Raw genomic sequence first — 13,675 nt, 5'->3', positions numbered from 1 at the left:
GAGTTACGCATACCAACAGTTGCGAAGTAGAATAGAGGCCACAGGGCTGTGAAATAGCTGAAGAAGTAAAGGTAGCAGTTTTGCTTGTCGCAAATCACAGACAGAAGGGGCCCACTGGCCATCCTAGTGTGTTATGAGTACGTGATGTGAAGCGGTGGGTATGGCAGAACAGAGGTGCACAGCCATGTATAAATAGGTACGGATTTCTAACGAGATTCATTCACTTGTGGCAGCTCTCCTGGATGGCGGGCCATGTCACATCACCATATACATGCAGCGGCAGATAGGGTGCTAGTGTTCCAGTCCACGGCGGGTCGCTAGGCCGACGTGGGGTCCTTAGCCAGTCAGTGGTGGGCCACTCCACGGGTCGCTATTGCAGGCAGTCGTCCTGGCTTTCAACACATGCTGGAGGCATCCCGAGGCGAGGGCCGCAGATTTGGACCCCGCATCGCGGTCACTCGTTTTCGATGTGCTTTCAGCCATGCCAGCGAGAAGCACGCACTAGCCGCCTGTGGCTTACACTGAGCGGCACTGAGTCAGTAGCGACGCCGACCAGTGAGCTGACTACCGTATCCTGATGATGTTGCATCTCTGCATCCAAGGCCGACACTTAGTTCGTGCGTGGGATATGAGGCAGACTTTTTGCGCCAAGCCATTATGCAGACAATGAAGTAGCGTCCTCAGTGTTGCTGGGCCTGGTGACACAGATCGAGGGGAACACTGCACCGTAGTTGGAAACAATAAATCACTTGGAAAGCTTGGATGAGTCTTAATACTTTGCCTTCTACCTCTTCCCACTACATTTGGTCATCCTGATAAATTTGGGGGCAGAAGTTGACACTATACCTCATACGTGATATCTACATGAAAAGTTCCTATTTTAAAGGTGTTTAATGTACAAAACTAAATGAAATATCTTTATTTTTTCACATAAATGGGTTGTATATGAAGATAAGTTATGAAAAAAATTACAATTACAATAACAAGTCAAAACACCTCAGTGTGAGCCCCTACAGTGACACAAAGAATGTTGAGACTGTTTTCAATGTCCATCCAAGTCTGCTGCAACAAGCCCAAAGGAACGGTGTCAATGACTTTCACAAACCAAGTACAGACATCTTGAATGTCTCGCACTGGAGTGGCAAAAACCTTGTTCTTGACATAGCCCTGCAGAAACAAATTAAATGGTGTGATGTCAGGACAACATGGTGGCCAATTCGTGGGTGCACCTCATCCAATCCAGCATCCTGGAAATGTTGCATTTAGAGCTTTCTGAATATCCCGTGATATGTGAGGTGGACCACCATCTTGATGAAACCAAAGGTTTGATTTAAGTCTTCAACCTGGGGAAAGACAAAGATCTCCATCTTGTCTAGGTACATCATTCCTGTTGTTTCAGCAAAGAATAATGGTCCAATTATCTTGTCACGCATGAGGTCACACGAAAAGTTCACTTTGAGCCTACCTGTTTCCTGGCACTGTGTGGATTCTGCAGTCCCCAGATTTGAACGTTGTGCTTGTTAACAATTCGAGAGATGGAATGTAGCCTTGTCAGAAAGCATTACACTTCACAGGAATCCAAGATTCCAGTCGATTCGGTTAAGCATTTCACATGCAAATTAATAGTAGCTGCACATTATCAGGCTTTATTGCCTTCAGTATCTGTAGTATCGTGCCCACATGTCTAATATTGGGTGACTAGGAGCGGTTTCATCTGATTGCTAGACACAATTCAAGCAAATTGTATTAATGGAGCTTATTATAGTAAGTTAAATTGACAGTACTTTGTATATTTACAAAGGTGTGTTGCAAGCAAATGGCAACATGCAAATAATCAATGTCCTTCAGTATATACAATTTCAATGCAAGCAAATCAAAACAGTTTATAAGTCACTGCTGTGGCGTTCTCCTGTGGCTGCAGCTAGGTGGCGTGGGGTTATATTCTCTTTGTGTAGATGGTGCTTCAGTCATGGTGTCATCCTAGTTAGCGTATTATTGGCTGACATCATCTGACAGCCCTCTCTGCTCTTCAGTTCTCGATTGTCATTCCAGTGCTTTCATTACGCCGGAACAGTATCTGCACCTGGTGTGAACACAGATGTAACCTCTTTTTGAGGACTTTTGCAAAAGACATTTGAAGTTCTTGTGAAGCCTGAGAACTGATTTACGTGGACTTCATTGGAATGTGTGGCGGATATTCTCAACTTGTTCTTCAGAGACCCACCGACCTCCTCCATGCCCCTTTGGAATGCTGCCAGTTTCCAGAAACTGACTGTGCCATGCTCTTGGCATCAGGTGCTGCTTTCCTGTAAACACCATGAAACTGCCTTTGCACTGTAACAGTGAATTTAAACTCTGCGTACCAAAGCTCAGTTTGTGCCTTCTCTCCTGAACTGACGCCATTTCCACTTCTATGGACAACAAACAAACAATGAAAGTGCACCAGATGCTGAAAAAAATTAGGCAGCAGCTTTATGTCCTTCTGCACACAACAGACAAGTCAGATCTGAAACAAGGAAAGATTTACTATTTTTAAATTACCTCACAGAATAGGGAATTTTGGTGTAGACACCCTTGACAGGGGTACTCTAAGACTGTGATTTCTTGCTGTAGGAGAGAACTACTCTAGCGTAGCATAATGCATCTGCCCATCAGCACATGATTAATCGTATATTGGTCACCCTCTGCTGAGCATATCGCATCTCACCATCAGCACCCCCCCCCCCCCCCCCCCTTCACACACACACACACACACACACACACACACACACACACACACACACACACCACCACCACTACCGCCCAATGGTCCACCTCCCGTGGTCCAGCAACAATGAGGGTGGCAAAGGCGCTATACATCTTCTTTGGAATGTTCTGGTGGGTTCTTGGCCCTGTCAGTCACTGCCTACGACCTTCTCGTGGCCTCCAGAACGTCATCTGTTGATACTTTCCTTTCTGGGAGGCTGCTCATGTTGCTAGGGCTGTTGCTCACTGTAGGCGATTTCAGTTTCATCTTGCAAAGAATATTCAGGCTCTGTTTCATACTATAAATATAGAAATGAAAACACATTATTTACAGGTCCCAAAGCATAGAGGAGTGAGAGCAAATTGCAAATGATTTCGAGGAAAAGTGGAACTGTTACAACATATTTTATTTGCCATGGTAGATGCTGTAAATCACTGATGCAACAGTGCACAGCCCATACCAATCATTGTCCTTGAGATTCTCTCTTTCCATTTCACGTGTAACATGAGGCTGCCGTGAACCCCATATACGAATGTTGATGATTTTTGATTGTTGGATATTTGAAATGGCGCCTCATCGCAGAAACAAATCTTTTTTTAAAAAAAATCATTGTCTAGCATATCTGCATTCACTACAAACTGTTGGGATATAGTCGTAACCACTTACACAAGACTTTATACAATGCATGACACACACATACTGACTTTATTTGTATTTTATTCCAACTGCTTTTGGTCACAAGCCATATTCATGGTTGTCAAAAAGTTAATCTGCAACCAATATCACATATCAAAAGTAAGTTAGTAACATTACAGGTATACCTGTGCGAAGAGCAAATAGCTGAAGAGAACCAACACAAGACCCGCAATCAACACTTACGCAACACGTTGTGTACTGTCAGTAGTCTCATTTCAAACTCTCTGGCTGCCAATTGCACCCATTTTGTCCGACTTCTTGAATACACCAGCCGTATCTTTTCCACGTTGCCATCTTAAGCAGGTGGGTGATTGCCGCCACTCCACCCCCCCCCCCCTTTATTTTAAGACATTGCCTTTTTCCATAAACAACGTATGCTAAACCCAGATAGTCTGTCGGAATGGTGATTGCCGTCCATACCGTGTTCGAAGATTTCTTTGCTCTTGGTTACCAGACACTGTCTGTATGAAGGAGCTACACACAGAGTATCCTCCTATGGCAATCACATTTTGTCAAGTTTTCAGGTTCAATTTTGCAGCAAGGTTGTGTCACCTGGAACGTAAAAAAACTTTATCTTAATACATGTTCAAAACGATTTGCTAGTGTCTAGTATAGTTTTAAAGTTAAGGTCTTAAGTTGTAAAAATACTTTATGGATACCGTGAATATCAGTGGAACAAATGACACAATGGATTATGTCAGAATAAACTTAAGGTAAGGATGAAATCGAGGGAGATAGTGAGAAATAGAGCTTCCTGATATGCACTGACAGAGAAAAATTATGACACCTAAAATTAAAAATTAATTGATGTAGAGTAATGAAGTTGTGGGTATACATTTGTCCAGGTAACATCTTAAAACATTTCAAAATTTCCTGTCAAATTTAATTTTTTCATTACCTCTATCTACAGATCGATCATAAGCATACTGTCTATACTGGTTAGGTCTCTGATTATAGTGCTGTCTGTTCCGGGTGAAATTAGCCTGATTTTGAAAATTCCTTGCCCCAAACTGACAGACTCCCAGTGGAGCATTTAGTCGTTAAAAGGCCTATGTCTGTAGTTTCCCTGCCTCGGGTTACCTTCTCTCATGTCATTACCCCAGGACCTGTTTCGATTTTCCCATTCTCTGTTTGAATTAAAGTGCTGATCATTCCTACCAAAATTTCTTCTGTCATTGCTATTATAATTATCCCTGTTGTTGTTAAAGTTTCTTCGTTCACTATTATTGTTATTATTTCCACGGTTCGGTTCCCACCCTCTGTGTGATGAACCCACAAAGTCGTTAAATCTGTTGTTTTGTTCAAAGGCTCTATCAAGTTTGTCCACGTATTTCAAGAATTGTTCTATGGACTCATCTGGACTATATACTAAACCCCATTGTACTCTTTTCGGAAGTCTGTTTTAGTGCATCAATTTGAGTTAGCTCATCAAATGGCTTATCCAGATGCACTAATTTTTGCAACTGTTTCTCACAATAGGCTTTTATTGACCCATCAGATTCTCTGTAACTAGGACCATTCAAGAATTAACTTTTGATTCGAGCTTGCTCAGTTTCAGACCAAAATTTGGTTAGAAAACATTTTCCGAAATCTCCAAAGGACATTTCCGCGGAACAATTCTGATGGGCCCACGAAAGCGCCTCACCATCAAGTAATTTCTTTACAAATTTTATCTTAACACTATCTGTCATTATGGACGTGAACTGCTCCTTGCAGAATTGCATGAAGTCTTTTGGGTGTATATTCTTGTCACCGGGATAAGTTTTAATGGGAAAATTTCCCCATACCCCATTACAACTATTACTAAAACCTTTTTGCAACATAGTTTCTTGTATTTCTACAAATTTTCTGTCTACAGTTTTTTCGACATTACTACAAATTTCTGTGACCTTTTTGTCAGAATCAGATTTGAAAGATTCAATTTCGCTTTCAAAAAATCTTTTTGTCTGGTCAAATTCATTTCTCAATTGAGAATTTTCCTCATTTACAAAATCAACAACTTTTTTAAGTTTTGACTGGTTATTTGAAATTTTGTTACTAAAATCAGTTTCAAGGACAGAAATTTTGCTCTCAACCGTGTCCACACGACAACTAAGTTCTTTTTGGTTTGACTCAAAAGTAATTCGCCATTCTTCGAGAACCTGATTAGTGTGAGCAATCTGTTCTGTATTTGAATTTATTTCTGATTTTAAATCACACACAGCCTTCGAAATTGACCTGTCCATCTGTTGTTGTGTCTGTTCAATTTGTTGACGTAATTCGGCACGAGAATCGTCCATCTTGGAGTTTGTGTTATCCAACTTCGAGTTTAACTCTGAAAACATTTTTTTTAACATTTCCAACATTCCTACACTGTCAGAAGTACTTTCCCTAATAGGTGTACTCGCTACACCGCTGTCAATACTGAAATCTGCATCTTTTTCCATTATTTTAGGAAGCAGGTACTTATCTTAGTGTCCGTCGGCGGTCGTTGGTGTCCGTGTTTTGTGAAATTTCTTCAATTCCTGGATGGTTTCGCTCAGTTGATTCACTCCTCTTCTTGTGACCCCAGAATCGACGTATTTACTTCTGAAGAATGACTGGTCCGTCGTATATCCTCTTCTTGTGGTCCCAAAACAGACGTATTTTCTTCTTGTGATCCCAGAAGAGAAGTATTTTATTTTGAAGAATCACTGAGTGGTCGTCATATCCTCTGCCTCCTCCACCAAATTATAACATCCCAGCTCCTCCACCAAATTATAACATTTCAGCTCCTCAACACCAAATTAAAACGTTCCACTTCAATTTGTTTGCACTGATAGCGATCCCAGTTCGGATGTGCAGTGCGGTTGGCTCGGAGAGTCGGTTGTTGAGTCTGTGAAGTCTGTCAGTTCTGTTTGTAAATAAACGTCTGTAATGAAGAATTACTTGTTGTCGTCAATATGAACTCAAGACCTTTTGCATGAAGCAGACACCTCTTAATGCAACGTTTTAATTTGGTTGAGGAAGCTGGGATCGCTATAAGTACAAACAAATTGAAGTGGAACGTTTTAATTTGGTGTTGAGGAGCTGAAATGTTATAATCTGTAATTGATTAACATTGCAAGATCACATGTTAATGTAAGAGTGAGTTAAGACATTGAAAATGTGGAATGCTGGTACATTAATAACCAGTGTAACTGCAAGGATGTTGAATGGGAACTTTCAAACATGCATGCACTGTGTTGTACCATTGCCAGATGTCAGTTTGTAGGATGAAGTTCCATGTCTGTTGCACATCATCGGTCAATACTAATATATCCGCCATCCGCAGATAGGAAAATCTCAGAGTGTGAGTTATAGCGGTTTTATTTAGACTAAAGTCTTTCTTCTAAATTTACAAAACAATATTTGTGAGGTAGGACTGATGCTCCAAGCGTACCAATAACTAAATCAGAGATTCTTCCCAACATTAACTGTCTGCAGTAACCATACAACTTCACCAAGCTAAGCCCCAGGCGTCTCGTGAAGAGCGGCGCGAGGTCCACGTTGCTGTCACCTGAGTCTGAGGATGATTAGAGGTCCTGCGAGGATGGCTCCAGTACGCTGGTGGCGGTGGACGATGACGTAGCGGCTACGATGACACCAGTGGGCTCACTCGGCATGAATTGCCTCTCCAGGCTCCTGCGCCAGCCTAAATACTGCTTGGCACATGGATATGGCTGGCTCTATTTGCAGTCACGTGTCGAGCGGAAGGAAAGAGGTCAGCGACTGTAGCAGGCGCTTAGTCTGGACACAGTAAATACAGTGGCGATTAATGCTGATTGTGGATGATGCTGGCATTGTTGTTCGATGATGTTTTCATATGTGCTCAACTGGAGACAGTACTGGTGGTTGAGCAAGCCAGGACTACATATTGACACTCTGTGGAGCAAGTTGGGTTAAATAGCTGTATGTGGGCGAGTGTTATCATTCTGGAAAACACACCCTGGAATGTTGTTAACGAATGGCTACACAACATGTCGAATCACTAGACTGATGAACAAATTTGCAATCAGGATGCATGAGATTGCCACGAGAGAGCTCTTGCTGTCATACGAAATCACATCACAGGCACAAACTCCAGGTGCAGGTCCAGTGTGTCCAGAACACAGACACGTTGGTTGCAGGGCCGCAACTGGCCTCCTCCTAACCATCTCACACCCATCACTGGCACCGAGGCAGAACCAGCTTTCCTCACAAAATACAGCAGACCTTCACCCTCCTGTCCAGTGAGCTCTCGCTTGACACCACTGAAATTGGAAGAGGCGGCGGTTAAGAGTCGGTGGAATGCACCCGTGTGGCTCGGAGCTGTCTTTAAAGTAACCGATTTGTAACTGTTCGTTGTGTCACTGTGGTGCCAACTGTTACTCAGATTGCTGCTGCAGTTGCAGTACGATGCACGAGAGCCATACACCGAAAATGATTCTCCCTCAGTAAAGCCGCGTGGCTGTATGGAGCCCGGTCTTCTTGCATTCATAGAGTCTGGTGACCACCTCTGCCAGCAACTGTGTAGAGTGGCTACATTGCTGCTAAGTCTTTCTACAGTATCACAGAAGGAACATCCAGCTTCTTGTAGCCCTATTAGGCGACCTCATTCAAACTGAGTGAGATGGTGATAATAGCGTGTGTGTCGCCTTAAAGTCATTCTTGATTAACATCAGCTCAGCACAGCGAATCTCAAAGGTAACTAACACTCACGACCGTCACAGCGTGTGTTTAAAGTCTGTTTAGTCTATATTTTTGCATGGAAGCACATGTTATATGCACTTTTACACTGTATCCTGGCACGTCATGCATTGTCGAGTGATTTGCCTGCACTGGAAAAACACTCATCAGGCCACTGGAAAGGGAAGTGTAGCATCTGATGTATGTGGAGTGTTGTTGGAGGAGAAATCAAACAGTTCTGGAGAAATACATGCATCGGAGTAAATTATGCATCGAAACCATAATAACAATGTCAGTTGTACGATTTCCTGTTTAAATTTTTAGTTACCAACAGTGCTGAGTCAAGAAAGTCGTGTTTATTGCAGCATACTAGGTAATGTAAATTTAAGGATGAAAGTAGTCACACAGTCGATGTTGAATTTGGTCCAAAAATAGTGAATGTTGGAGGAAAATCTGTGAAGCCACAAATTTGGGACACGTGTATGGTGCAGTTATTATTAGCCGTGGGGAAAGGAATGGACTGTCGAAGGGACGTCATGGTGCCAAAATTGAGCTTGCAATGGGTCTAGATGCATTGGATCTTCTCCACCTACGATAATTTAGTAGTAGTAGCAAGTTGTTTTGAGCGGGGAGGATTTGCAGAGGCGAAATGTATAGAGCTTGAGGGGAGCGGAATTTTAAACAGTGGAGCTAAGTGTAACACAATAGGACCAACGTTCCAGCCAGCGTCATTTTCAGGAGTCACGTAATTGAATGTTACACAGCCACAGCTGTACTGGCCAGAAGCCATTTTAGAGTTTTTGCCAAGGTGGATTCTGACCTTGTTAAATCAAACTCTGGAGCCAGGTCTGTTGCGATCTGTAAACCAGTTCATATTAGAGCAAGAGGGGCGCATATCAGCTGAACAGCTTATGAATCTTGTCACTCAGTATAGGGAAAGGCAACTGCAAATAACAATCATTTCGAGCACCTCTGTGCCAAGTGTCATCACAGCGTTAACTTTGTGTTGTTTTCTTTCTGATCAGGTGGAGAGGTAGTTAAGAGGGAACCAAGGGTAATAAAAGTCCCAGTGGATGGGATACCGAGTGCGTGAGACGAGTAGGTAAGGGGTTGATCAAGCAGTGGTCGTCCAGTAAGGACCTTCTACATTTTGTTTTATGTCATGGGTTTAAGGGGTACTAGACCACATCTAAGTGTCCTAATAGCAAGGAAATATGCCATAGGCGTCAATCTAAAAAAAAAAGAAAATCATTATTTACAGGTCCCAAAGCATAGAGGAGTGGGAGCAAATTGCAAATGATTTCGAGGAAAAGTGGAATTGTTAAAACATTATAGAGGCAAAGGATGGGCAGCATATTTGCATCGAATGTCCACAATAGCTAGTGGCCCTCATGTTTTCGGTTATAAATCTTTTAACAGCAGAATTTTATTTACCATGGTAGGTGTTATGAATCACTGATGCAACAGTGCACAGCCCATTCCAAACGTTGACCTTGAGATTGTCTCTTTCCATTTCATGTGTAACATGAGGCTGCTGTAAACCCCCATATACACACACTGATGATAATTGATTGCCGGGTATATGAAATACTGCCTCATAGGAGAAACAAATCTTTTTCACAAAAATAAATGCTTGCGCCAGTCTTCTCTAGACTATCAGCATCCACTACAAACTGTTGGGATATAGTCGTAACCACTTATGCAAGACTTTATACAATGCATGACACACAAATACTGACTTCATTTGTGTTTTATTCCAATTGATTTTGGTAATATGCCATATTTATGGCCGTTAAAAATTAATCTGCAACCAATATCACATATCAAAACTAAAAGTTAGGAACATTACAGGTGTAGTTTTGTGAAAAGCAACAAGCTGAAGAGAACCAACACGAGACACACAATCAGTAATTACGCAACACATTGTGCACTGTCGATAGTATCATTTCCAAATCTCTGGCCTCCATACGCATGGAGTTTGTCGGACTTCTTGCAAACACCAGTCGTATCTTTTCCACGTTGGCGACTGAAGCAGGTGGGTGACCCCCACCACTCCTCCCCTTTATTTTAGAACGTTGCCTGTTTCCATAAATAACATATGCTAAGCCCGAATAATCGGTCCTTATTGCCTTCCATACTGTATTCGAAGGTTTCGTTGCTCTTGTTTACCAGACATTGTGTGTATGAAGCAACCACACACTGAGTATCCTCCTATGGCATTCACATTTTGTCGAGTTTTCAGGTTCAATTTAGCATCAAGGTTGTCACCAGAGAGGTGAAAAAACTTCATCTTACTTACTACTTGTTGAAAACCATCTGTTAGTGTCTAGTATACTCGTTGCCTGCTTTGATAACAACTTCAGAATGCTCATTACATTCTCTTTGCGACGCGGAGATATCAGTATTGGGATCACGTCTCAAACTGTAGCAGCACGTAGCTGTTCTTAGGGACCCGACTTCGTATTGTAATGTATGACAACAACCACACCATCTCGACTTCTCCATGAATAGAATGCACACTCCTCTCAGATCCACACTTACATGTACTATGCTTGCTTCTTTCAAATATATATGGTGGTGGCGTATGTTTTCTACCCCGCAGAGGGGCCACTACCAAAGACCACACAGTTTTATAGGTTTGCTTGTCTTTGTGTCTGAGGAAGACTTGGTTTTTCTCCCATTGATGTTCTGTTATTACTCATACCTGTACCACAGAGGAAGAAACTCTGCTTTCAGATATTATAATATCTACACCTACTGCTTAATGCAGTACGTGCATTAGAAAAAAATCTGGTGTGTCTTGTTGAACCACAAAAATAATTGATCACTTTTTAGTAAACAATGGGAAATCCGGGCCGGAATAATATGAAAAGATAGATTGTTACTCAGCATGTATTGGACTGAGTTGCAGTTGCACGGCCCCCCTCCCTCCCACACCCCAAAACCCAGATTGCTCCTCCAATCAGGCGCAGTAGCCTGCATGCCGTACTTGGTTACCAGACAGTGGTTATGTTTGTGTGAGCTGTGCTTGCCTGAGTATTTGTGTATGTTGTTACTTTAGGAGGAGGCCTTTCGGCCGAAAGCTTCACTTGTTAAGACTCTTCTTGTTGTGCCTCTGTCTGATTCCACTATATGGCGAGTAGCAATCTATCCATTTCATAATATTATCATTGATCTCAGTTTCACTGGTCAAACAGCAACAAAACCAAATCTCCTCTCAGAGGGCTCCTCGATTTTTCGTGAGGTTGCACGTGGTGCGAGCAGGGCCCTGTGCTATGGCAGCCCATTCTTCCTTCCCAGGCTGCATTTCCCTCCCCTTCCTCGCTCCTTCCACTCTGCTTCATCCTTCCATCTCTCAGTATTCTTACTTATGTCGAAGTGGCTATTCACATGGTTTCTTGTATTCCTTGTGGTTTTGTTCCCCTTTGGCCCCCCTTTGAGTGTTTGATCTCCATTTCTAAATTTTCTCTTGGTAGTGTAAGCCATATGGGGGAGAACTCCCTCCCTAGCGTCTACAGTATGGATTCCTCTCCCCCTTTACTGCTCCTCTTCCTTTCCCACCATAGCCCCTCGTTGACCACACTAGATCACTAGCACTTGTAGCCAGTCCGTGTGGCGGGGCTGTTATGTACCCATCTGGATGAGCCCCCTGACAACACAGGGATCACACTTCTGATACCTGAGCTGTTACCTCCCTGTGTATGTCTCGGAGTGGTTGCTTGTCATTCTGAAGCATTGGAACTCGTGGCAACGGACACCGTGCCAGCCTGCCGTTGCCGTGGCTGGGTGGCACTCGGGGGGGGACAACCCCTGATCAGAGTGGGTGGTATCAGGACAGATGCTTTGCGTATGAAACGTATCGAGCTCCAAAAATCTGGCCGTTCTTCTAAGCCCCTTTTCAATTGGCTACAGATCATTGAATGCTTTTTCTTATGACTCTGTGGCCGTTCCTTCCCTGGCTACACTCTGCGAGGAGGGCCAGACTTATTGGTTTGGGGAGAAATACTTTCCCTGCTATTTGGTCTGTACTAATACGGAACGGAACACTTTCAATGCCATAGAGCCTATATTCATTTGCATGAAATATACACTCCTGGAAATTGAAATAAGAACACCGTGAATTCATTGTCCCAAGAATGGGAAACTTTATTGACACATTCCTGGGGTCAGATACATCACATGATCACACTGACAGAACCACAGGCACATAGACACAGGCAACAGAGCATGCACAATGTCGGCACTAGTACAGTGTATATCCACCTTGCGCAGCAATGCAGGCTGCTATTCTCCCATGGAGACGATCGTAGAGATGCTGGATGTAGTCCTGTGGAACGGCTTGCCATGCCATTTCCACCTGGCGCCTCAGTTGGACCAGCGTTCGTGCTGGACGTGCAGACCGCGTGAGACGACGCTTCATCCAGTCCCAAACATGCTCAATGGGGGACAGATCCGGAGATCTTGCTGGCCAGGGTAGTTGACTTACACCTTCTAGAGCACGTTGGGTGGCACGGGATACATGCGGACGTGCATTGTCCTGTTGGAACAGCAAGTTCCCTTGCCGGTCTAGGAATGGTAGAACGATGGGTTCGATGACGGTTTTGATGTACCGTGCACTATTCAGTGTCCCCTCGACGATCACCAGAGGTGTACGGCCAGTGTAGGAGATCGCTCCCCACACCATGATGCCGGGTGTTGGCCCTGAGTGCCTCGGTCGTATGCAGTCCTGATTGTGGTGCTCACCTGCATGGCACCAAACACGCATACGACCATTATTGGCACCAAGGCAGAAGCAACTCTCATCGCTGAAGACGACACGTCTCCATTCGTCCCTCCATTCACGCCTGTCGCGACACCACTGGAGGCGGGATGCACGACGTTGGGGCGTGAGCGGAAGACGGCCTAACGGTGTGCGAGACCGTAGCCCAGCTTCATGGAGACGGTTGCGAATGGTCCTCGCCGATACCCCAGGAGCAACAGTGTCCCTAATTTGCTGGGAAGTGGCGGTGCGGTCCTCTACGGCACTGCGTAGGATTGTACGGTCTTGGCGTGCGTCGCTGCGGTCCGGTCCCAGGTCGACGGGCACGTGCACCTTCCGCCGACCACTGGCAACAACATCGATGTACTGTGGAGACCTCACGCCCCACATGTTCAGCAATTCGGTGGTACGTCCACCCAGCCTCCCGCATGCCCACTATACGCCCTCGCTCAAAGTCCGTCAACAGCACATACGGTTCACGTCCACGCTGTCGCGGCATGCTACCAGTGTTAAAGACTGCGATGGAGCTCCGTATGCTACGGCAAACTGGCTGACACTGACGGCGGCGGTGCACAAATGCTGCGCAGCTAGCGCCATTCAACGGCCAACACCGCGGTTCCTGGTGTGTCCGCTGTGCCGTGCGTGTGATGATTGCTTGTACAGCCCTCTCGCAGCGTCCGGAGCAAGTATGGTGGGTCTGACACACCGGTGTCAATGTGTTCTTTTTTCCATTTCCAGGAGTGCATCTAAGGCAATTTGGTGAAGTGAAGCCTCTTAGTGAGATGTGCTGGGGTTCCCTGCGGATCAAA

At 44.3% G+C, this 13,675-nt stretch overlaps 1 protein-coding gene across 1 annotated transcript in view; it reads right to left on the bottom strand.

The window, feature by feature from the left end:
* Window positions 1-13,675, bottom strand: part of LOC126293201 (uncharacterized) — a 39,876-nt gene that overhangs the window by 16,065 nt on the left and 10,136 nt on the right. The window lies entirely within an intron of this gene.

This window comes from Schistocerca gregaria, chromosome 10 (genome assembly GCF_023897955.1).
Source record: "Schistocerca gregaria isolate iqSchGreg1 chromosome 10, iqSchGreg1.2, whole genome shotgun sequence".
In the NCBI taxonomy this organism is placed as follows: Eukaryota; Metazoa; Arthropoda; class Insecta; order Orthoptera; family Acrididae; genus Schistocerca; species Schistocerca gregaria.
Note: the sequence above shows the minus strand (reverse complement) of the source record. Positions and strands in the feature narration are given on the sequence as shown.